Source organism: Pinus tabuliformis, chromosome 5_2, assembly GCF_031772625.1.
Source record: "Pinus tabuliformis cultivar Carrire ecotype Pingquan chromosome 5_2, CPIR1, whole genome shotgun sequence".
In the NCBI taxonomy this organism is placed as follows: domain Eukaryota; kingdom Viridiplantae; phylum Streptophyta; class Pinopsida; order Pinales; family Pinaceae; genus Pinus; species Pinus tabuliformis.
Genome location: NC_142306.1, coordinates 659,438,890 through 659,461,559, shown reverse-complemented (window position 1 = coordinate 659,461,559; position 22,670 = coordinate 659,438,890). Strand labels below are relative to the sequence as shown.

The following is a 22,670-nucleotide window of genomic DNA, read 5'->3' as shown; positions in this document are numbered from 1 at the left end:
TTTGCGCAATTAAACCATGGACCTTTATGTATTGAAATTTTGGAGCAATTTCCTTCTTCCTTCCATTTGGTTTGGCATTCTATTTTCATATTGTCTTTTCCCAACAAATTGGGAAAGGAATATCACTGGGAACAAAGTTCAATTAATAAATTTGTCAAAGCTGCCGTTTAAACAATAATGCCAGGATTTTTGTCTCATCACTTGGTCCATACCCCTCAGCCAGCTAGTGCTTAAATTGAATCATAATTATTTACTAACACTGTCGCCCAACTTAATTAAGCCCTAAAGAAGTATCTGGTTCTAGTTCTCATCTTTCATATTCTGTTGTAACTGGTAACTACTGATAAGGTCATCACACAATGATAATTGGAGTGTATGATGTGGGTTTGCTACTTTGAGTGTATTATCTGGGTTTTCTACTACTTAAGAAACCTTGCTAGCAAAACGTAGTACGGAATTCTGTGTGTTCTGTATCATTTCCCGTTGTTCTATCTCTTTAGGTATCACAATCATGTCAGGGCAGCTCGCAGCCAAGAGCACTGAGATTAACCATTCAACAATGAAAAATATTGTACCAGAGGCCAAAGACAATGGCCATCCCATAGTGCTCACAAGTATCATTACAGAGAGCAATGGGAATGGGTATTCGCTGATACCAAATGTTGTTGCAGAGGTTGAAGGGAATGGGCATTGGCTGATACCCAATAGAGTTGCAGAAGTTGATGGGAATAAGCATTTCAGAGTGCCTATCATTTCGGAAAGCAGTCAAGATGAACACAGATCGTTTCGAAGGTAAGACAGACCAGTAATATCCTTTCCTTTGTCTATTACAATTATATAGAAATGAAGTGAGATGCATTGTACAACCGGGGTGATAAGTGGGGTGATCCATTAACTTTTCATGTATGAGAACTTCCAAATTAGATACATACAACATTAGATTGAATCAATAATGTCTATTAGTTATATTGATTACTATTACCGTTAGCATTATCAATTTGATTTTTCATACATATCCATTGTTTTGCCTTGAGGTAGTTTTAACATGAAAAAACCTAATTCAGTAAGTGTTTGACAATTGCTTGTTTTGATATAGGTTAGAATGAAAAGGGGCTATTATCACAGGGGGTGCGCGGGGAATCGGCGCAGCTACCCTTCGACCTTTGCCAAACATGGTGCAAAAGTTATAATAACGTGACATTGATGACACTGCAGGAGAGAATCTCTCCGCCTCCTTGGTTCCTACTGCAACATATGTGCATTGTGATCTGAGCAGAGAAAAGTATGTGGCTGAGTTCGTCAACATAACGGTTGCCAAATATGGGAAACTGAATATCATGTATGACAGGGCAGGAATCCTTGGAGAGCGGAGCAAGCGGAATAGCACAATGGAATTTGATGGAGAGGAATTTGATAGAATAATGAGTGTTAATGTGGAAGGAATGGGGCTTGGAATGAAACATGCAGAGAGAGTAATGGTTCCCAGAAGAAATGGGTGCATTATTTCTACTGCAAGCGTGGCTGGCGTTCTCGGAGGACTTGTGTTGAAATATTAATTTCAAACAGGTGTATTGCGCACATTTAATTCAGCAAAACCACCAGTCTCCCATCGGACCGCTTTTGCTGAGGTAGTGGTTTGCCTCCGAGGGGCTCCGCTACTGTACACCATTGTCCATAGTGCTTTTTGCAAAACAACTTTTTATCGGAACGTAACGTTTGTTTTGTTTGGGCAAGCGATATTTGTCCGATTGCAAGGATGGATGATGACCGTTGATTAAACCAAAGTTAATGTACATGCCTGCAGCGAATGGAGATTGCGTGAAGTTTCATTTTGACCGCCGATCTTATGAGTAACATATTTAATGAAATTTATTACAGGATGGTAAATGTAGGTAGGCTTTTAATTTTATTGTTTTTCTTCATGTACGAGAAGTATTGTCATGTTTTTTTTGTTATTAAAAATATATGTAATGTAATATGTTTTTTTTTGAGTCAAGTATTGTATTGCAAGGGGAAGGAACGCACAACAGTGCGAAACAAAAACCAGAACAGAGCAGCGTGAAAATATTATTGAGAAGAAAGCATTGTAAGCACATAGCAGCATGTGAGTAGGGAAAAAGGGAATGCTCGGCAGAGCCTGAATGTAATGTTTTTTTTTCATTGAATATGAATGTAAAACTGCTATGTAAGAATTTTTTTTATTTACAGCAGTAAATGTAAATGAAAATTTACATACAGCAGTGTAAATCTTTTCAAAAGGAGACAGAGTAATTTTTTTTGAAGTTCTTGGTGAATCCCTCTGACAAAGAGGAAAAAATATGTAATAGGGAATTTATTAATGAATAGAAAGTTTTATGTGTGTTGCTGAAACTCTGTTCTTTGGAGAAATTCTTTTTGCTTCCCTGTGTTAAAGATCCTGTGGAGAAAACAGAGCATTGTTTTCTGTTCAGTTTATTTGTTTTGGAATTTACCAGAAAATTCCCAACAGGAGTATCAGAGCTTGTCCAGGCTCTGTGAAGGTGTCAAAGAAGCTGAAGGAAGGTTTTCTTCTACAGCAGCTTTTCCAGCAGAGTGAAGACTCAGTCAAGGTATTTCTCAAGTTTTTTTTGTGTGTCGTTGTTGAGAACAGTGAGTGATTTTTAAATACACAGTGATAGTTAAGGAGTGCAAGAATGACCAGCACCAGCACTAGCATGGGTATTTTTAATACTCAGCTCCCACAATTTAATGGGAAAAACTATGACTATTGGGCAATAACTATGAGAGCCTTGTTTGCTTATCAAGATTTATGGGAATTAGTTGAAGATGGTTTTGAAGAACCAGAAGATGAAGATGAGTTTAATAGGTTAACTCAGGCAGGGAAAGATCTATTGAAGAGCAATAAGAAGAAGGATTCCAAAGCCCTCGTATTTTTATATCAAGCAGTGCATGAGAGTGTGTTTCCTAGGATAGCAGCAACCAAGACATTCAAAGAAGCATGGCAAACTCTCAAGACAGCCTATCAAGGCATGGAGAAAGTGAAGACAACAAAACTACAGTTGCTGAGGAGAGATTTTGAGAACCTGTGCATGAAAGAGTCAGATAATATTGACTCATTCTTCACACATGTGATTGGTCTGGTCACACAAATAAGGTCTCATGGAGAAACTCTTGAAGAAAGGAGGATTGTGGAGAAACTATTGAGGGTCCTACCCTCAAAGTTTGATATGATTGTCACCACCATAGAAGAGACAAAAGATCTCACAAACTTTTTAGTTGATGAAATTCATGCATCACTGATAACACATGAGTAGAGATTGAGTAGAAATGAAAACTCATCTCTAGAGCATGCCTTCAAGACCCAGATGTCCTTTGGAAGAGGAAGAGGTCAAGGTAGAGGAAGCAAGAGAGGAAGAGGCAGAAGCCAAAACAGAGGTGGAAGAAATAGTTCAGCAAATGCTCAAGGAAGAGGCAACAATCCAAATCAGAACCAAGGCCTAGGCAACAGCCAAAAAAGTGGACAACATCATGCTTAACGACAAAGGTATGAAAAATCCAATGTCCAATGTTATTATTGTAAAAAATATTGGCATTATGCAAATGAATGTAGGAAGAAGCAACATCATATGAGTAATAGATCTAGTGCAAATATCACTAGAGAAAATATCAGCCAAGATAATGTGCTTTTAGCTTGTAACATGGCTGAAACAAACAGTGAAGATATATGGTTTGTAGACTCCAGTTGCAGTAACCATATGACAGGAAACATAGCCATGTTTTCTGCTTTAGATCAAAATGTGAAATCACAAGTCACACTTGGGACTGATAGTAAAATTTCTGTTATGGGAAAAGGAGAAGTAAAAATATTTACAAAGAAAGGTGAAAAGAAAACCATAGCAGATGTCTATTATGTTCCTGGAATGAAGTGTAACCTCTTAAGTATTGGACAGCTTGTTCAAAAGGGTTACAATGTTTTCTTTGTGAATGATGTACGCACCATCATGGATAGAGAACCCAACAAACGATGTATTGCTGAAGTGAAGATGACAAGGAACATGATGTTCCCTCTCAGAATAAAGGTGGATTTGAAAAATAAAGAAGTAATAGCAGCAGTGACACAAGAGGCTTTCCAAAGCAAACTGAAAGATGAAAATTGGTTGTGGCACTTGAGATTTGGACATCTCAACTTTGGAGGTCTTAACTTGTTGAGTAGAAAAGGAATGGTAAGAGGATTACCATTGATAGAGAAACGAGATAGCATTTGTGAAGGTTGTATCTTGGGGAAACAACACAGAGAAAGTTTTCCATCAGGGAAAAGCATAAGGGCAAAAGCACCCTTAGAGATTGTCCACTCAGATTTATGTGGATCAATGCAAACTCCATCACTTGCAGGCAGCGAATATTTTCTAACATTCATTGATGATTTCACCAGAAAGACTTGGGCTTATTTTCTAAAGAACAAAAGTTAAATGTTTGAAAAATCTCGAAATTTCAAAGCACTTGTAGAAAACCAAAGCGGGCTGCATATTAAAGTTCTAAGAACTGATAGAGGAGGTGAGTATATCTCCAAGGAATTTCTATGTTTTTGTAGAGAAAATGGAATTCACAAGCAGTTTACAGCTAGGTACACCCCGCAACAAAATGGAGTTGCTGAAAGAAAGAATAGGAAAATCATGGATATGGCGAGGAGTATGTTAAAAGCAAAGAATTTGCCAAATGATTATTGGGCTGAAGTTGTACACTGTGCAGAATATATTTTGAATAGATGCCCAACAAAAGTAGTCATAAACAGAGTGCCAGAAGAAGCATGCAGTGGGAGAAAGCAAGGAGTCACCCACATGAAAGTTTTTGGATGTGTGGCTTATGCACACATTCCAGATCAGCTAAGGAAGAGGTTGGACAACAAAGGGGAGAAATGTATTTTCATTGGATATAGTGGGGAATCCAAAGCTTACAGGTTGTATATCCCATCTACCAAGAAGTTTTTTGTGAGCAGAGATGTTCAATTCATTGAGGAGGAAGCTTGGGATGGAAGCATAGAGAAAACAGTGAATGTTAAAAACTGTTTGTCTCATGATGAAGATGATGAGGAGATGGCTGAAATACATCCCCAAACAGCAGCGCCAACATAAGGGCAACAAGAGACACCTTTGAGGAGAAATGAAAGTGCTTCTCCAAGCACACCACAAGGAGGAAATTCAAGTGCTTCTTCAAGCACTTGCACACCAAATGAAAGAGGTAAGAAGTTCAGAAATTTAAGTGACATTTATGATGAATGTATGAATTGTTTGTTTGCTTTATATTGTCATGTTGATGACCCTATTCATTTTGAAGATGCAATTAAGGACAAGAAATGGATAAAAACTATGGATGAGGAGATCAATGCCATAGAAATAAACAAGACATGGAATTTGGTTGAACTACCAAAAGGAAAAGAAGTCATTGGAGTCAAATGGGTTTACAAGACCAAGAGTAATGCTGAAGGCAAAATAGAAAGACATAAGGCAAGATTGGTTGTCAAAGGATACAAGCAACAGTATGGGAGAGATTATGAGGAAACTTTCGCACCGGTTGCAAGAATGGAAACTGTGAGAGCAGTGATGTCCATAGCAACACAAAACAAGTGGAAAGTTTACCAAATGGACGTGAAGTCAGCATTCCTAAATGAAGTGTTAATGGAAGAGGTTTACATTGAACAACCTCTAGGTTATGAAAAGAAAGGCCAAGAGCACAAAGTGTGCAGATTGAAGAAAGCTCTTTATGGGTTGAAGTAAGCACCAAGAGCGTGGTACAGTAGGATAGATTCCTATCTACTAAAAAAAGTATTTGAGAAGTGTGAGGGAGAACCCACTCTTTACATCAAAGAAAAGGATGGTAAAATGTTAATTGTTGTAATATATGTTGATGATGTTATTTTTACAGGTAATGATGACTACCTCATTGAAAATTTCAAAACAGTCATGAAAGAAGAATTTGAAATGACTGACATGGTCTTGCTGAGATACTTCTTAGGAATAGAAGTAGATCAAAATGAAAATATAATTTTTATTTCACAAGCAAAATATTTTAATGAAGTGTTGAAAAGATTTAACATGCAGGAGAACAAAGCAGCAATCACTCCCACAGTGATGGGATTAAAACTCAGCAGAGAAGACAGCATCAAGGGTTTTGATCCTAGTTTATACAAGAGCATAGTTGGCAGCCTTATGTATTTGACTACAACTAGGCCGGATATAATGTTTGCTATTAGTTTAATTTCCAGATTCATGGAGAGGCGAAAAGAAGCACATTGGTAGGCAGAAAAAAGGATTCTGAGGCATGTTAGAGGTACTAAACGGTTTGGAATTTTATATAATACTTCAGAATGTTCAGATTTAACTAGATACACTGATAGTGATTGGGCTGGAAGTGTAGATGATCAGAAAAGCACATCCGGTTATGCCTTTCACATGAGTTCAGGAGCCATTTCATGGGCTTCTAAAAAACAGCCTATTGTAGCATTGTCTACATCAGAGGCAGAATATGAGGCAGCTGCAACAGTATCATGTCAAGCAGTTTGGATGAGAAGGATGTTAAGGAGCTTAGGCCAAGAGCAGGCAAAAGGAACGGTGATTTTTTGTGACAATAGCTCAACTATTGCATTATCCAAGAATTCTGTGTTTCATAAGAGAACGAAACACATTGACACAAGGTTTCATTACATCAGGGAGTTGGTAAGCAATGGAGAAATTGTTTTAAAACATTGCACGACTCAAGAGCAGATTGCAGACATTCTGACAAAGCCATTGGACTAGAAATTAAAGGGGAGTGTTGAAATATTAATTTCAAACTGTTGTACAGTGCACATTTAATTCAGCAAAGCCACCAGTCTCCCATCGGACCGCTTTTGCTGAGGTAGTGGTTTTCCTCCGAGGGGATCCACTACTGTACACCATTTGACGCATGTCCATAGTGCTTTTTGCAAAACAGCTTTTTATCGGGACGTAACGTTTGTTTTGTTTGGGCAAGCGATATTCGTCCGATTGCAAGGATGGATGATGACCGTTGATTAAACCAAAGTTAATGTGCATGCCTGCAGCAAATGGAGATTGCGTGAAGTTTCATTTTTACCGCCGATCTTATGAGTAAAATATTTAATGAAATTTATTACCGGATGGAAAATGTAGGTAGGCTTTTAATTTTATTGTTTTTTTCATGTACGAGAAGTATGGTCATGTTTTTTTTGTTATTAAAAATATTTGTAATGTAATATGTTTTTTTTTTAGTCGACTATTGTAATGCAAGGGGAAGGAACGCACAACAGTGCGAAACAAAAGCTAGAACAGAGCAGCGTGAAAATATTATTGAGAAGAAAGCATTGTAAGCACGTAGCAGCGCGTGAGTAGGGAAAAAGGGAATGCTCGGCAGAGCCTGAATGTAATGTTTTTTTTTCATTGAATATGAATGTAAAACTGCAGCAACATATGTAAGAATTTTTTTTATTTACAGCAGTAAATGTAAATGAAAATTTACACACAGCAGTGTAAATCTTTTCAAAATGAGACAGAGTAATTTTTTTTTAAGTTCTTGGTGAATCCCTGTGAGAGAGGGGAAGAAATGTGTAACATGCAGTTTATTAATGAATAGAAAGTTTTATGTGTGTTGCTGAAACTCTGCTCTCTGGAGAAATTTTTTTTGCTTCCCTATGTTAAAGATCTTGTGAAAAAAACAGAGTATTACTCTTTGTTCAGTGATTTTGTTTTGGAATTTACCAGAAAATTCCCAACAACTTGGGCCTCACGCATACACGGCATCGAAGCATGCCATCATTGGATTAACAAAAAATGCTGCATGTGAACTAGGAAAGTATGGGATTTGGGTGAACTCCATCTCTCCTTTTGGAATTGCAACTTCAATGTTGATAAATGCTTGGAGGGAATCTGATCCAGAAAATGCAGATATGTTGGAGGAGGAACCCGAACACCAAAAGAAGAAAATAGAAGAGCTTGTTAGAGGTTTGGAAAATTTAAAGGGCCAAACTCTTCGAGCCAAAAACATAGCTGAAGCAGCGCTGTACCTTGCCAACGATGAATCTCAGTATGTAAGCGGCCATAATTTGTTAGTGGATGGAGGCATCACCATTGTCAATAACTGTATTGGATTGTCAGCTTTTTGCATGCAATTTGTATCCATAATCTCTGTTGTCTCACTCGTATTGCTTTCACCAAGGAATCGCTGACTCCTGTATTTAATCTTTTCTGTTTCAACTGTATTTCTTTCACCAGGGAATTGTTGACCCCTATATTAAATTTTTCGTTGTTTAAATTTGTTGGTCAATCGTTACCATTTTACATTTTTGGAATTCCAAAGAGCTTTCTTTAATCTGAATAGTCTTGATTGTACGTGTGCGTTATTTTATTTTAATGCAAAGTAGGCGAGAAAGCAAACTCGCGTACAAATTTTAGGTACGAAGTACCGTATGCAGATATCGTTATAAAATCCATTTAATTGGATCAAAGAACATAAATAACTTTGAGCCATCGATCGAATCTAGCTTCATACCTTTTCAGGAGTCGTATACCAAGGTGGAGGAATTGCCCGTATGGCCAAAAGTGGTTGTAATCTGGGCAAAAGAATTTCAAAAATTTTTGTAGAAGAAATGTTTGAATCATGTTTTTGATGGTGGAAATAGATTTAGCACCATCAAAAACTTCTAAAAACTTCCAAGACACTTAAAATTTTTAAGTTTAACAACTATAACTTGGTTTTACAAAAAACCTTACCAAATTTTCTCTAAATATAACTAGAATTTCCATAACTTTACGAGCAATTCACAAACCTAGAAAATAATTTGGCGAAAATAAAAACATAAATTACTTGAGCCATCAATCGAATATACATTCTTACCTTTTGAGAAATGCCTTTGGAATACAAACCTAGAAAATAGTTTAGATGTAAATAGACGGAGTTTGAATGGTTGATTATACTGGAAGTAATTTGAAAGTATACTTGCAAAATTGCTTAAGTATTTTTGAATCGTTAAGCAAACAATTCAGTTGAGCTAATTTTAACGTAGACTCTATTTTATTGAATATCCTAAAAAATGGCAATAAATCGCTAGTTATTGGTATGAGAGTTGGAATATGGATTTTTTTTGCACATCAAACAATTTTTTCTGACGTTTTGGATTTTTATATTAACTGCCAAAGAATATTATGTTTAAAATTTTGCCCTTCACTAATGATGTTTTGATAATAAATTAACCATTCACCAATAAAATTTTGAGTAAAAATTTACCCTTCAATAACACAAATTAATATATTTATTAGAAGAAAAAATACAAAATGACCATAACACACAAATGACTTATTGAATCTTGTTATTTATTTATAATTAATAATGATTACATATTTTCTATTTTAATTTTTTTTTATATCAAAATTTTTGAATAACCAAATTGAAAATCAAATTAATTGTCAAAAATTAAAATAAAAGTACTTCATTGTAAGTCTTGTACAAAAAATTATATAGTCCCTCATAGGTGAATTTTTTGTATTTTAGACATTCCTAGAGAATCATTTATTTTTTATTTAATTTATACACCATATTATTTTTTATTTTTGTACACATCCATATTATTATTTGTACACAATTGTTATTATTAATTCCAATTAGACTCAATTAAGTATCATTCTTTACCTAAGTCATGAGGGCTACTATGACGACTCCACCCAACTAAAGAAAGCAAAGCCTTTTGAAAATAAAGTTTTATCCTATTACATAACCTTTTGAAAATAAGTTTTATCCCATTACAGAGCTTTCCAAATAACCCGTGGTGAAATTGTTAACATAGATATACAAATACAAATGATTTATACATCATCAACTTGTAGCAAAAACTAGTTTAGTGAAATCAACCCAAAAATGTTGTATAAGACAAAATTGATTAAATTACATTTTCCATTAACTTGTAGCAAAAACTAGTTTAGTGAAATCAACCCAAAAATGTTGTATAAGACAAAATTGATTAAATCACATTTTCCATTTCTACCCAAAAATGCTGGTATAAGGCAACGTTGATTAAATTACATTTTCCATTTCCATCCTACATTAAAAGTTTGTAGATTCTCTAATAATTTGTGGTCCTCTTTCCCATATATGTAATAGTAAATCTATAGTCAATAACTGCTATATCTTCTTCGTCATCTTTTAAAGTACCCTTACCCTTTACCTTGAGCATGGCTATCATGTCACCTTCATATAATTTCACTCATCTCATGGTGCACATATTCTAATTTTCATGTGAAATTATAGGGTTTGCCTCCACTCCACTCCTAATGTCTCATCCTCAAACTAACTTCCCTTTTTTTCTTTGTTTTGTGTGCTAATTTCTTATCATTTAAAACTAATTTCCCTTTCTTTCTTTGTTTTATGTGTTAATTTCTCATCATTTTAGAGCACGAATTGATATACTTCCTCTAAAATGCAGCTTATGTAAATTTATCTCATTTTACATTGTAAATTTTTAGCATATTTGGAAGGTTGGAATTCTTTTTTCCTCCTCATTTTTATGTAAAATTACATCTCATAAAATTCTACAATATACTCTTTATATTCTATTCCTCAAACACATTTTCACTATTTTTCCTTCTCTTACATTTGAATAACAACTCCTTTCTTTCACTTAATTCTTTCTTGGCCATAATTATAACTCATATCAAATTGAGGCTAAAAATAAAAACCAAAGGCTACAACAAAGTGAAATTTATCACCTCAATTAGGATTTAATAACGACATTATAATAAACCAGGTGAAGTTAATCATCTCATAATTGGCACTTCATGACAACGTTATAATAAACCATACCTTCATTTCAACACAATTAAAAAGATGTTACTTCACCTAGTAGTTGGCACTCCAAAGCTACTTTATAATAAACCATACTTACTTTTCACGTAAAACAATTAAAAAAATAAAAATTTAATTTAAAAAAAAAAAAAAAAAAAAAAATCAATAAAGATGAAAGAATTGATCCATCCTTAATGAATCAAGGCCATCTTACAATTAAATACAATTGGTAAGATTTATTTTTTATTTTTAATAATAAGAAATAAATAACCATTTGTAAAGTGTTTATAATAAAAATACATTTCAACAATAATAAGAATTGACAAAATATTACTGAACAATTAAAAAAAACACAAAAATCTATATAAAAATATAATTCACTCCTTATAAAATTTCCTAACCTAAACACAATCCAAAGATATCATTTAACTGTTATAAAGTTTTCTAAGATAAACCTAACCCATCTTTTCTAGTTTCCTAGTTTTAGTTTATTTTTCATTGCTCCTGGATTTTGATATTTTTATTAGTTAATTTTTCTGTTAAATGGCCGATAACTCCACTACCTTTAGTCTATCCGTTGAAATAATGATTTGCCCGAGTTGTTGAAATTTGATAATAAATACACATACAATAACCCAAAGAATTGTTAAACTGTATCTCAAATGCTATGATGGCTTTGCTGACATGTCTAATTAGTTGATTAGACAAATTAATTGATTAGCTACATCACAGTCACTGACTGTCTAATTAGTTGAGTAGCCTAATTAATTGATTAGCTACAGCATAGTGACTGACTTGTTGGATCAATAACGATTGCTTGAATGGTGGAATTGAATGTAGATCGGTGGATCTCATAAATTACATCGAAGAGTTGGAGCGTGCCTGCGTGAGAGGGCAGCTGTTGGAAAATAAGTAATTATGTATAAAGATATTAATGACGGTTTTGAAAGAAAATAAACCGTCAAAAAAACGTTCTGGAAATTTCTAAACACATACTGTGAAACGACAAAATAAAATTATTAAATGTATATTACTGACGTATTTTACTGTTAAAATGCTCTCAACGAGCATTTTTCCCCGTCAAATTCCAACCCTGATGGGCATATAAGCAAATAATATACTAGCATTTGCACCAGACGTTGCAAAGAAAACGCCGTAAGGCAATGGATAACATATAACGCTATGTAAAGCCATCAATAACATATGACACTAATTAACGCTTTTTTGACCCACCACCTCCGAGCTGGCACCCGCTGTGCTGGCAACCAACACCCGCACAATTTCAAATGAGCCCTCGCGCCAAACATTCATTTGCTCCATTTGCACAACCGAAACGGGTCCTCTCGAGCATTCGTTTCTCCCGCTCACGGTGCTTGCTCATTTGCTCCATTCGCACAACTGGAACAGGTCCTCTCGAGCATTCGTTTCTCCCGCTCACGGTGCTTGCTCACCTCGCAGGTCCGCTCGCGGTGTTGAATCCCGGCAGGCTATGCCCCAGGCGTAAGGTAAATTATACTCTGTGAACAATGACATCCACCATTTTGGCAACTAACACCCACGGAATTTCAAACAATACCTCGCACCAAACATTCATTTGCTCCATTCGCACAACCGGAACAGGTCCTCTCGAGAATTCGTTTCTCCTGCTCACGGTGCTTGCTCACCTCACAGGTCCGCTCGCGGTGTTGAATCCTGGCAGGGTGTGCCTTAGGCGTAAGGTAAATTATACTCTGTGAACAATGACGTCCACCGTTTTGGCAGGTGCCCAGAAGGCCCATGCATACGAATCCCACCCCGTGCTGCTATAAATTGTCTGCATTGGCAGCTCCCAGCGTCTTGCGAAACATATACATTCAAGGTCTCCATTTGGGCGCAGGTTCAAGCGACACTGAAGGTGTTTTCCCATTGCATCGTAATCAGTTACCAGATTTATAACGAACCACTTAGCCATTCAGACATCTTCAATAGTTTTTAGGACGTGGTTTAATGGTTAATAGTTAAGTAGGGAGGTCTAATCTCAAACAAAATTATATATATCTGAAAATTGCTCCAAACGCGGTCCAATCTCAAGCAAAATTATATATATCTGAAAACTGCTCCAAACACAATTTTTTTAGTTGAAAAAAAATACAATAAACCACCGCCATTACAATTGCAAACTCAAGCTCCTGCATCCAGTGTGCTTGATTGTGTACTACCCACATAGCCATGGAGGCCATGAAAATCAAATAATCCTAAACCACCACCATTGCAAGCTTCCTGCATCCACTGTGCCTGCTTGTGCACTTTGCCAGGTGCATGGTTTGTTTGGGCTTTTCATTGGGGTGAGATTTTGAGTACAAATATATTCAATTCTGTGAGAGGAATTTGGTGCACATTAATTTTCACATGCTTGCTAGGAAGGATGACCATGGAAAAATGCAAGGGCGCCAACCGGTGGAGCATTGATGTAAGAAGTAGGCTCAGACTACCTGAAGTATGTTGCCACATTTGCTTTATCCTCCTTTTCAACTGAAAACATTTTCCAATGCTCCTTTGGTGTGGTGCCATTGCTTTCTGCAATAAATGAATTATACCTTGCTATTTTAGCAACAAAAAATATAATTGCAAGTGAATCTCATTTTTTGTGTCAGATCAACAACCTTTTTCTCGAACTTCTTGTTCCTACTTGCTGAAAGAAAACTGTGTTTTTTGTTATCAACCTTGAATATTTCTTTCATGTCTTCTCTTGCATTATTATGGCGATCTGGGTTCTATGTCAAATGAAGTGACCAGATTGTCATAAGATTAGGCTAGTAATGCAAGCAAGGCGATGACTGCCTCAACAGGTGCTAGCATCTCTAACAATTTTTTGAAGTCATTGATGTTGTTGGCCACATCTTATGTTGTCATCTTTATTTGTGAAAACTTCCTCAGCTATATCTTAGGATGACAGCTTGATATTCATAAATGTTAAACATCTTGAATTTCAATTGATTGTTGTGTTTGGCTACATATTAGGAGCCTCCTCTTTATTTGGTGAAGGAAACTCCTCTTTTATTGGATGGGGTTTCATATTGTCAAGGAAACTCCATTTAAAATATTAATGTACATTCGACATGCATTGTGATTACAATTCTAATCTATGGTGACACGCTGTGAGTCAAAGGTTAATGAATTTAAATTTGAAGATAAAAGTACAAACCAAAACGAATCTCTTCATTAAAGAATCTTGAGCATATTAGTTGATGATTAACAAAATAGAGTGGTGATTAACCCAATGTCTTAAGAAACCCAGATTAATTCAAACAGCGTATAGTTAACCAAGTTACATTTACAGAAGACAGATAAATTCTAATTCGTAAATTGACAAGTTTAGACCATAAATACCTCTGTAATACCCTCGGGCTGTCCAACTCTAGGAATGGAAACAGTTGCCAAGAACAAGAATTGAAATCGCCTTAAAATCGTATGAAAACAGAACAAAATTGTTTCGCTTAGCGAATAACAGTGCTTGAATATAAAACTTTTTAAAGACGATTTGCAACGTAATTGTCCGAATTATATAATTTGAATGATCTGGACGAGCCTAGAAAACGGCGGGCCAAGTTTCTGTCAAACTCAAGACAGGTCATTTTTTTTCCATGCGCACAGGGTTGCTATTGATATAACAGCACAAGGCTACGCATGCAGGGAAGAAAGACATGAAGAGTCTCTGCAAAGGGTCTCACCACCAGCAGAAGAGTCTCATCGCCAGCAAGCCAGTCCTGGCTTTTCATGGCTCATTACCATGGGAAAAAAACCATTTTTCTATGAAAAAAACATATTAAAAAATAACATAACATAGTAACTTGCCGGACGAAAAGCTTTACCAAATTGCCTTTCATTTTTCAACATATCTCCTCTCAGCAAACATCTGCGATTATTATTTTTCCACCCTACAGCCAAGGTCCAAGAGTATGGATCAGTAGATTTTAAATATATCCATAACATAGCATTCCAGCACAGCAATGCACAATTTGTATATACATTGTGAAAATTACTTCTCATCCATTCATGTGAAAGAAAAAGCACGATCAAAAGAAACCTTCACCAGCGTATATTACAATCAAATTTCAACCATACAACTACAAACAATTGATATAAAAATAGAAAACACACAGGATAAAATGAAAATCAACCAAATGAAACACAAGATCAAAGAAAATTGAAACAGCGAAAATTAAAAAAATCAAAGAAAATTGAAACATAGGAAAAATGAAAATCAACCAAATAAAATACAAGATCGAAGAAAATTGATACATAGGAAAATTAAGAAATGATTATACATCCAAGATTATAAAAGAAAAAAAAACAGAACAAGGACAAGATAGAAACTATAACCAGTTACAGTAATTAAAGAATATATAAAGTGCAGTAATTAATTACCTAGAATGAAGAATACACCCAAATTACAGGAATTAAAGAAGCTATAAAATAAATAGCATAAAAATTATACCCAAATTACAGTAATTAAAAAAAATCTAGAATATGTCTAAACAAAAGAAAAATCTCAAGATGCTTATGCTTGTGAGCATCGTATCAGATTGGATGGGGTTTCATATTGTCAAGGAAACTCCATTTAAAATATTAATGTACATTCGGCATACATTGTGATTACAATTCTAATCTATGGTGACACGCTGTGAGTCAAAGGTTAATGAATTTAAATTTGAAGATAAAAGTACAAACCAAAACGAATCTCTTCATTAAAGAATCTTGAGCATATTAGTTGATGATTAACAAAATAGAGAGGTGATTAACGCAATGTCTTAAGAAACCCAGATTAATTTAGACAACGTATAGTTAACCAAGTTACATTTACAGAAGACAAATAAATTATGATTCGTAAATTGAAAAGTTTAGGCCATAAATACCTCTGTAATACCCTCGGGCTGCCCAACTCTAGGAATGGAAACAGTTGCCAAGAACAAGAATTGAAATTGCCTTAAAATCGTATGAAAATAGAACAAAATTGTTTCGCTTAACAAATAACAGTGCTTGAATATAAAACTTTTTAAAGATGATTTGCAACGTAATTGTCTGAATTATATAATTTGAATGATCTGGACGAGCCTGGAAAACGGCGGGCCAAGTTTCTGTCAAACTCAAGACAGGTCATTTTTTTTCCATGCGCACAGGGTTGCTATTGATATAACAGCACAAGGCTACGCATGCAGGGAAGAAAGACATGAAGATTCTCTGCGAAGAGTCTCATCGCCAGCAGAAGAGTCTCATCGCCAGCAGGCAGTCTCTGCGAAGAGTCTCATCGCCAGAAGAAGAGTCTCATCGCCAGCAGGCTAGTCCTAGCTTTTCATGGCCCATTACCATGGGAAAAAAACCATTTTTCTATAAAAAAAACAGATTAAACAAACGTCAGAAAATACTCCAATCATCTAACACACATAATCAATGGCTCAGGATCGCACACGTCACATTATAGGGATGTCTTTCTCAAAGGAACGCCTTACGACGTAATTATTAATAAATAAACAATTAATAATATATGTGAAACAAAATAATAATCACTCGTTCTACAAAAATTTAATTGAAATAAATAATATATGCAACCACACACATCAATTATAGCTAATCCATCATATAAATGCCATTCTATTAAAAAATTATGTGAACGTTAAACAAGATTTCAACGCAGTGCCACTGTTGAAATATCTATTTTTCAGAAGAAACCACATGCTTTCAGTAAATTGCTAGTTCTATTTCATAAATTACAACCCTAATTAAAAATGGAAATAGAAAAAATCTCCCCTCCCAAACTAATTACCATTTTACTAAAAACAATCAAACAATTCTTTCCGGATGATGTAAGTTTGGCAAATCTGTTGCTATTAAAAAGATTCAGACAGGTTATCCTTTCTGAATGATGCAAGTTTGACAGCTCAGTGACTGAAAGAGTTAGTCCTCGTATACTTCCCAGATCTGGGTTTCTAAAAGAGTTAGTGTCCTCATATACTTTCCAGCTCTGGTTTTCTAAGATGTAGCTCACTTGGATCCAAACAGTCATCTACCATCATAAAATCTGTTCTGTCTGTTTATTTTACATGTAATTCATTTGAATTCCAATGTCATCCTTACACCTTTGCCTTTCTTGTAGTGTATTTCTCTAACTCAATACATTCTACATAATCCAAAATTTCAATAAAAGCAGCCAAGTTGATACTACATTCATGTTGAGCACATTAATGGAAAAGATAACTGATTACACAACAAATTCTTATTTGTTCTTCCATAACAGATTCTATGTCATTAATCATTATGAAGTTCCATTTCCCAACACTTCTGTCATCAAAATGGTGAGACCATCAATATATACATCAACCAGAGCAAGTTAAAAAACATTTTCCACCATTCAGAATAGATATATATCACAAAATTCATCAATCGGAGAAAGCAAAAAAAGGACAAATTTCAAAGTCAAAAGTTCCACTATTCAGGTTATAGTATGGAAAAAAAAAAACCAAGGTATGCAGATATTCACAGTCAAAATCCATGGGGAGAGTACTTCGGAAAGAAAACTGTGGACTTCTTAAACCATCCAAAGTTTAGGGAAAACTTAATTTTATCCTCCCCCTTCTCTAATTTAACATCTTTCTTAAAACTAATTAATTTAGGTTTAAGAAACCACAACCTGGTTCTCTTGCCCTCTTCTAATTTTTCCAACATTCAAATTCTCTCCTACAGATTTATCTTGGATTCAATGCGATATAATCATGGCCTGCCTCTCTTCCATTTCCCATAAGCTCATCAGTTGTCTGGCCCTGATAATGGGTAAAGTGTTCACCTAAATGTTTCAAGAAGTACACACATGGTCTTCCTCTCTTCTATCTCACTTCAGTTGTCTCGCCCTGACGATGGATGAAGTGTTCGCCCAAATGTTATGTTTCAAGAAGTACACACATGGTCTTCCTCTCTTCTATCTCACTTCAGCTGTCTCGCCCTGATGATGGATGAAGTGTTCGCCCAAATGTTTCAAGAAGTTTACCCAGCTTTCGTTCAAAAATATTCCCCAACACCTAGGGCAGGAAAACTCACTCCAACAGTGAAAGAAATATTTCCCAACACAAAACTAAGGAAAGAAAAATCACTCCAACATACCCTGTGATCTGATCAGAAGTAAACAAAAACCAAAATGCTCTCAACGGGCATATTTCCCCGTCAAATTCCAACCCTGATGGGCATATAAGAAAATAATATATTAGCAAATAATATATTGTTGATCAAGGCTATATAACTGTGCAATTTAATCTAGGCGGAGTTCACGCAAGAAGTTGAAATATTCTAAAATAATTAACATTAAAATTGTGATTGATTAATCTTAGAATATTTTTAATTTTTTTTTTTTTTTAAATGAGTAAGATGTTGTAGTGATTAAAATTATAGTTTTACACTGGATGGGGTGAACAAGTTGGAAAAGAATCGGGATCAAGTAGGAAAAAAGTTGGAATGTGTGTCCATGCATTTCTACTCAATTTTCTAATGGTGAATTTGCACTTCATTTATGATTTCCTAATTGAGTTATTTGAGTTGGGAAGGATTACACGGAATTTGTAGTCGTTTTACGTGGCTAAGAGTAAGCTTTCATGGCAGGAAAAATCCTATCACTCATTTCGCATTCAATGATTAAATTAATGGGTACCAAATTGAGACTTCGAATACGTAAAGAAGGGATTGGTTTAAAACATACCTAAATTGAGTTTTTCAGTCATTAGATGCTAGTCCTCCATTGTTGGGCTTTCCCTTCCTTTCAAGCACCTAACAAGTGCCTCATTTTGTGCTTGGTGCAATACCTTTTTAGTAGTGCATGTCGGACTGTTAGAACAAGAACATGAGTGAAGAGTTGGCAAAGATGAGTTGTTTCTTCTACCTAAGTAGTCGCTAACATCCTCCCTCTTGGAACATCAGTTCTTTGGATGTTTATGTTTCTTTCTAGGCATGAGGCATTCCATTATTCACACATGTGCGAGCTCGTTTTGTCCTCAAGGCGAGCCTCCATGGAACCAAGTGGACCTATATAGCCTAGGTACGCTAACACTCTCTCCTCAAGACGAGGCCCCATGGAACCAAGTGGACCTATAGAGAATATGTACACTACCACTCTTGATTATATAGTTTTAATCCCATCTCTTGGTTTGGTCTATGTTCTTTAACTTCATATGCTATAGGTCTTTGGCTAGCTCAACCCTTATGTGGTCTTCATAAGGTTGGGGGTTGCGACTCAACTCCTACATGCTTTTTGGGGGACCAAAACCCACCATAACACTCTCTTCCTTCTAGCTGGTTTCCATGCCTTGACAAAGAGCCAAATTCATGTGGGGTGTAAGATGTTACCAAGAGAGATGTTGCTCGAGTGTAGAGACATGAGTCGAGAGCTCAATAAATCACTATTAGGATGTGGCCCCTCAACCAAATCAAGAAGAGATCACTCAAGTGGAAAATGAGCTTTCTAATGAGTTGCTACAATCTTACACGCAGTGAGGTACTGACTAAGGTGGAAGATTGGGTGGAGGGAAGGTGTAATCAATACATGTACATAGTTGACATGGGACCTCAAGTTTCTCTTGGGGAGAGTGCATGTAGATTGAAATGGGATCAAATAAGACACCATCTTGTATCTGAATCAAATGCAATGACTCCTGATGGAAATGGAATACAAACTTGTGAGAACTGAGCAATAAATGGCACCTCTTCATGTTCTTTGTTGATCTCCCATAAGCAACAAGGAGCCTCATTCAAATAAATAGGAATGCATGCTTATCCATCTATCTACTTTTAGTACCTTTTATTTTTTCTTCTCTTATCTTCTAGGAGAAGAAGGGCTTTTATGGCCAAACAACTAAATCTCATGTGTCTTTTCTAGGAGCTAAAATCTTCATCTCTTCTTTTGATATTTTGAGACATTGAAGTGTGCTCTCATTTCCCTGCTGATGGAGTAATATACATTGGTTTCCCTAATGAAAAACCAACATAGACTTCAACAATTATGCATGTAAATTTATAAAAATAAGAAATAAAATTATATATAGATATATATATATATATATATATATATATATATATATATATATATATATATATATATATATATGTTGTTGTAACAAATCATAAATATATATTAAAATTAGATGTTTCTCGTAATAAATCATAAATTTGAATTAAGGAAAAATAATGTATATATATTTTTATAAAATTTAGTTGAGAAAAATGTTTAAAACGAATCCAAACTAAAAATTAGTAAAAAAAAAAATATTATGATAGAAAGGCAGAAATAATATATTACATAATAAAATATATATTTATTTGATAGTACAAATTCTTTGAAAATAAGAAATCATTTCATGAAAAAAACTGTAGAAATTAGTGTGTAAATTCGAAACTACTCATGAAATTTACTAAATCACAAGGCTCGAGGCTACTCTACTAATTTGCGGAAGTTAATTCACCATATAGAACATAAATCATAAACATGCAAAAAGAAGCATCACACATCCACAAAGATTTATCTACGGGAAGCAACTGCTGAAAACCCCCTACTATATGTATTGCAATAATTAGATAATAAAGATGAAATACATATGCTTACTCAAGTTTGAGCACTCCCTGCAAGTGTATAGTCTATCCCTCTTCCTCACTAACCGACTATGACCAACACTTAACCAATTTGCAAGCCTTCGAAGAGCCTCCTATTTCCTTGCGATGTTCTTGTGGGAAATTGGCCCCTATTATTTAGGAATTTCCCACTATTGAATTATGCAATTCCCTTATGTCCTTCCTCTGACTGCATGCACCACTTGTAAACATGAGAATATAGTACAACTCATAGTACACTGCCTTGGAATATCCATGTCATATGGATAAATCGAATTCTCTGCATGAAACAACTATTTTGGGTTGATTGATCATTTAATGGGTTTGTTATAGCTCCAAATCTCACTCTTATGGTTTGTGATGTTGTACTCATGGCCTAGGGCAACCCCTCCTTCCAGACCTGGTCCTAAAATTTAAAAAACAGTGTTTTATCCCTTATACGCGATATTGCCCTGAGTTAAACGCGTGTATACGCGGGTCTGTGTATATCCAACCTGCGTGTATGTATTAAAACACTTAAAAAAATATAAAACTCCTTATTTTCGGGCAGAGATCGCGGGTTTTACCTACTGATCACCTATTAGTGCCCGTGGCCCAACTGTTCCCAACCAACTCCTAACTAAAAAACTACTTTGGGAGTGGTATAAAAAGACCTCAAAGGGAAGGCCTAAGGGAGGAGAGAAGAGAGAGAAAGGTTATTATGCTGAGATTTTTCCCTTGACCAGGTCTCAAGTCCCTTGTGCCTTCTGCACTTCCCCCATTTTGTACAGGAAACCTTTGTTTCCTTGTGTGTTGATGTTCATCCACCATTTATGACATCATGGAGAGAGTCACGGAAGGAGTTTGTTAGAGGCTTGAGGCTGGAACGGATCCAGAAGGAAGCTTTGCTTGGAGCCTACTAAAGGTGACTCAGGTGAAAATATTCCTTTTTATGTACTTTATTTGTCTATAATAAAAGAAACACATGTCTTGGTTCCCGAAATGAATCTTCTTTATGTTAATGATATTCATGTTTAGAATTCATATGTAAATGGTTGTTTGGATTTCATAACTAACTACCTTTCTTTATAACATGAAGATGGTTTCTTTATAAGTTTTTGTCCATGTACTGCTGTGTTCTTTGAATTGATTGTTTTGCAGGACAAAAGTGAAGAAGGGAACTCCAAGAAGGGTTTGGACCCTAAGGGCCTTCTCAAACGTAGGACCAAAGGTACGTACCCTTATCATAGAATTTGCTTATAATAGCATAATGGTTGTGTGAATGCATGTTTCTTTGAATAGATAACTTCCAGTCTGCTAGGGTTTCAACCCAAAAATCCCTAGGGGAGCATTTCCCTCTATCAGAATTGGCGACTCCACTGGGGACAACACTCTTGTTGTTCCTAGTTTGGGTGTTTTTCAAGCCAATCAGGGCTCAGCTGCCTTGCCTGCTTCTTGTTACTGTCGGGTCTGTTCTTGAACTTTAAGCTTTGCCAGTTTCTTCAGTTTGTTTTTTTTATTTTTCTTGAAGCTTTTCATATACGCTATTTTTCTTAGATACAAAGGCGTATATACGCTTGTTTCTTTGAGCGAACTCGCTTATACGCAGGTTTCCTCAGATACAGTCGCGTATACACGCAATCTGTACTTCAGTACAGTCGCGTATATATTGCAATTTTCAAGATTTATAAATCTTTTTAGTCTCTGAAGGTTTGTTTGGTGGTTTGAGTCAGTTTGAAACAGTCATTTTCCAGTATCAGTTATTTTTTTTACAGCGAGCATCTTGCTATGAATTCTCTCTGATTATAAGGAGTATTGGTCTTGTTTTTTGTTGATTGCAAGCGTCATCGTTTTTTGCTAAAGCACGCAAGATTTCTTGCTAGGAATCTTGGCTGCTCTGATTCATCAGAGTAGGGAGATTGATCACAATGTTTGTGTTAATCTCGCTTTTGGTGACTTTTTGTTTGCTTGACAAAATCGCTTTTTGTGACCATCCACTTCTTTGTTTCATGAAAGTTGTTGTTAGACACTTTCTTGGAATTTGTTTTGATATTTTTGGTTTTCATTGCCAAAGCTTTCATTGTTGCTTTTGATTGTTAAGAGTGATTTCAAACACATTTATTTTTGTTGGGTTTTCATCCATTGAGTGGTGTCGATTCGCAAAAGTGTTTAATTGCCTATTCTTCAATCACAAGTTTCAGTGTTTTTGAGAGCATTTTTTGAAAAGACTTTTTTGCTTGTTACTTTTGAAGAAAATCTTA

At 35.5% G+C, this 22,670-nt stretch overlaps 1 pseudogene; it reads left to right on the top strand.

The window, feature by feature from the left end:
- The first annotated feature begins 511 nt into the window (after positions 1-511).
- LOC149160802 (uncharacterized) overlaps positions 512-22,670 on the top strand; it is a 42,775-nt pseudogene continuing 20,616 nt past the window's right edge.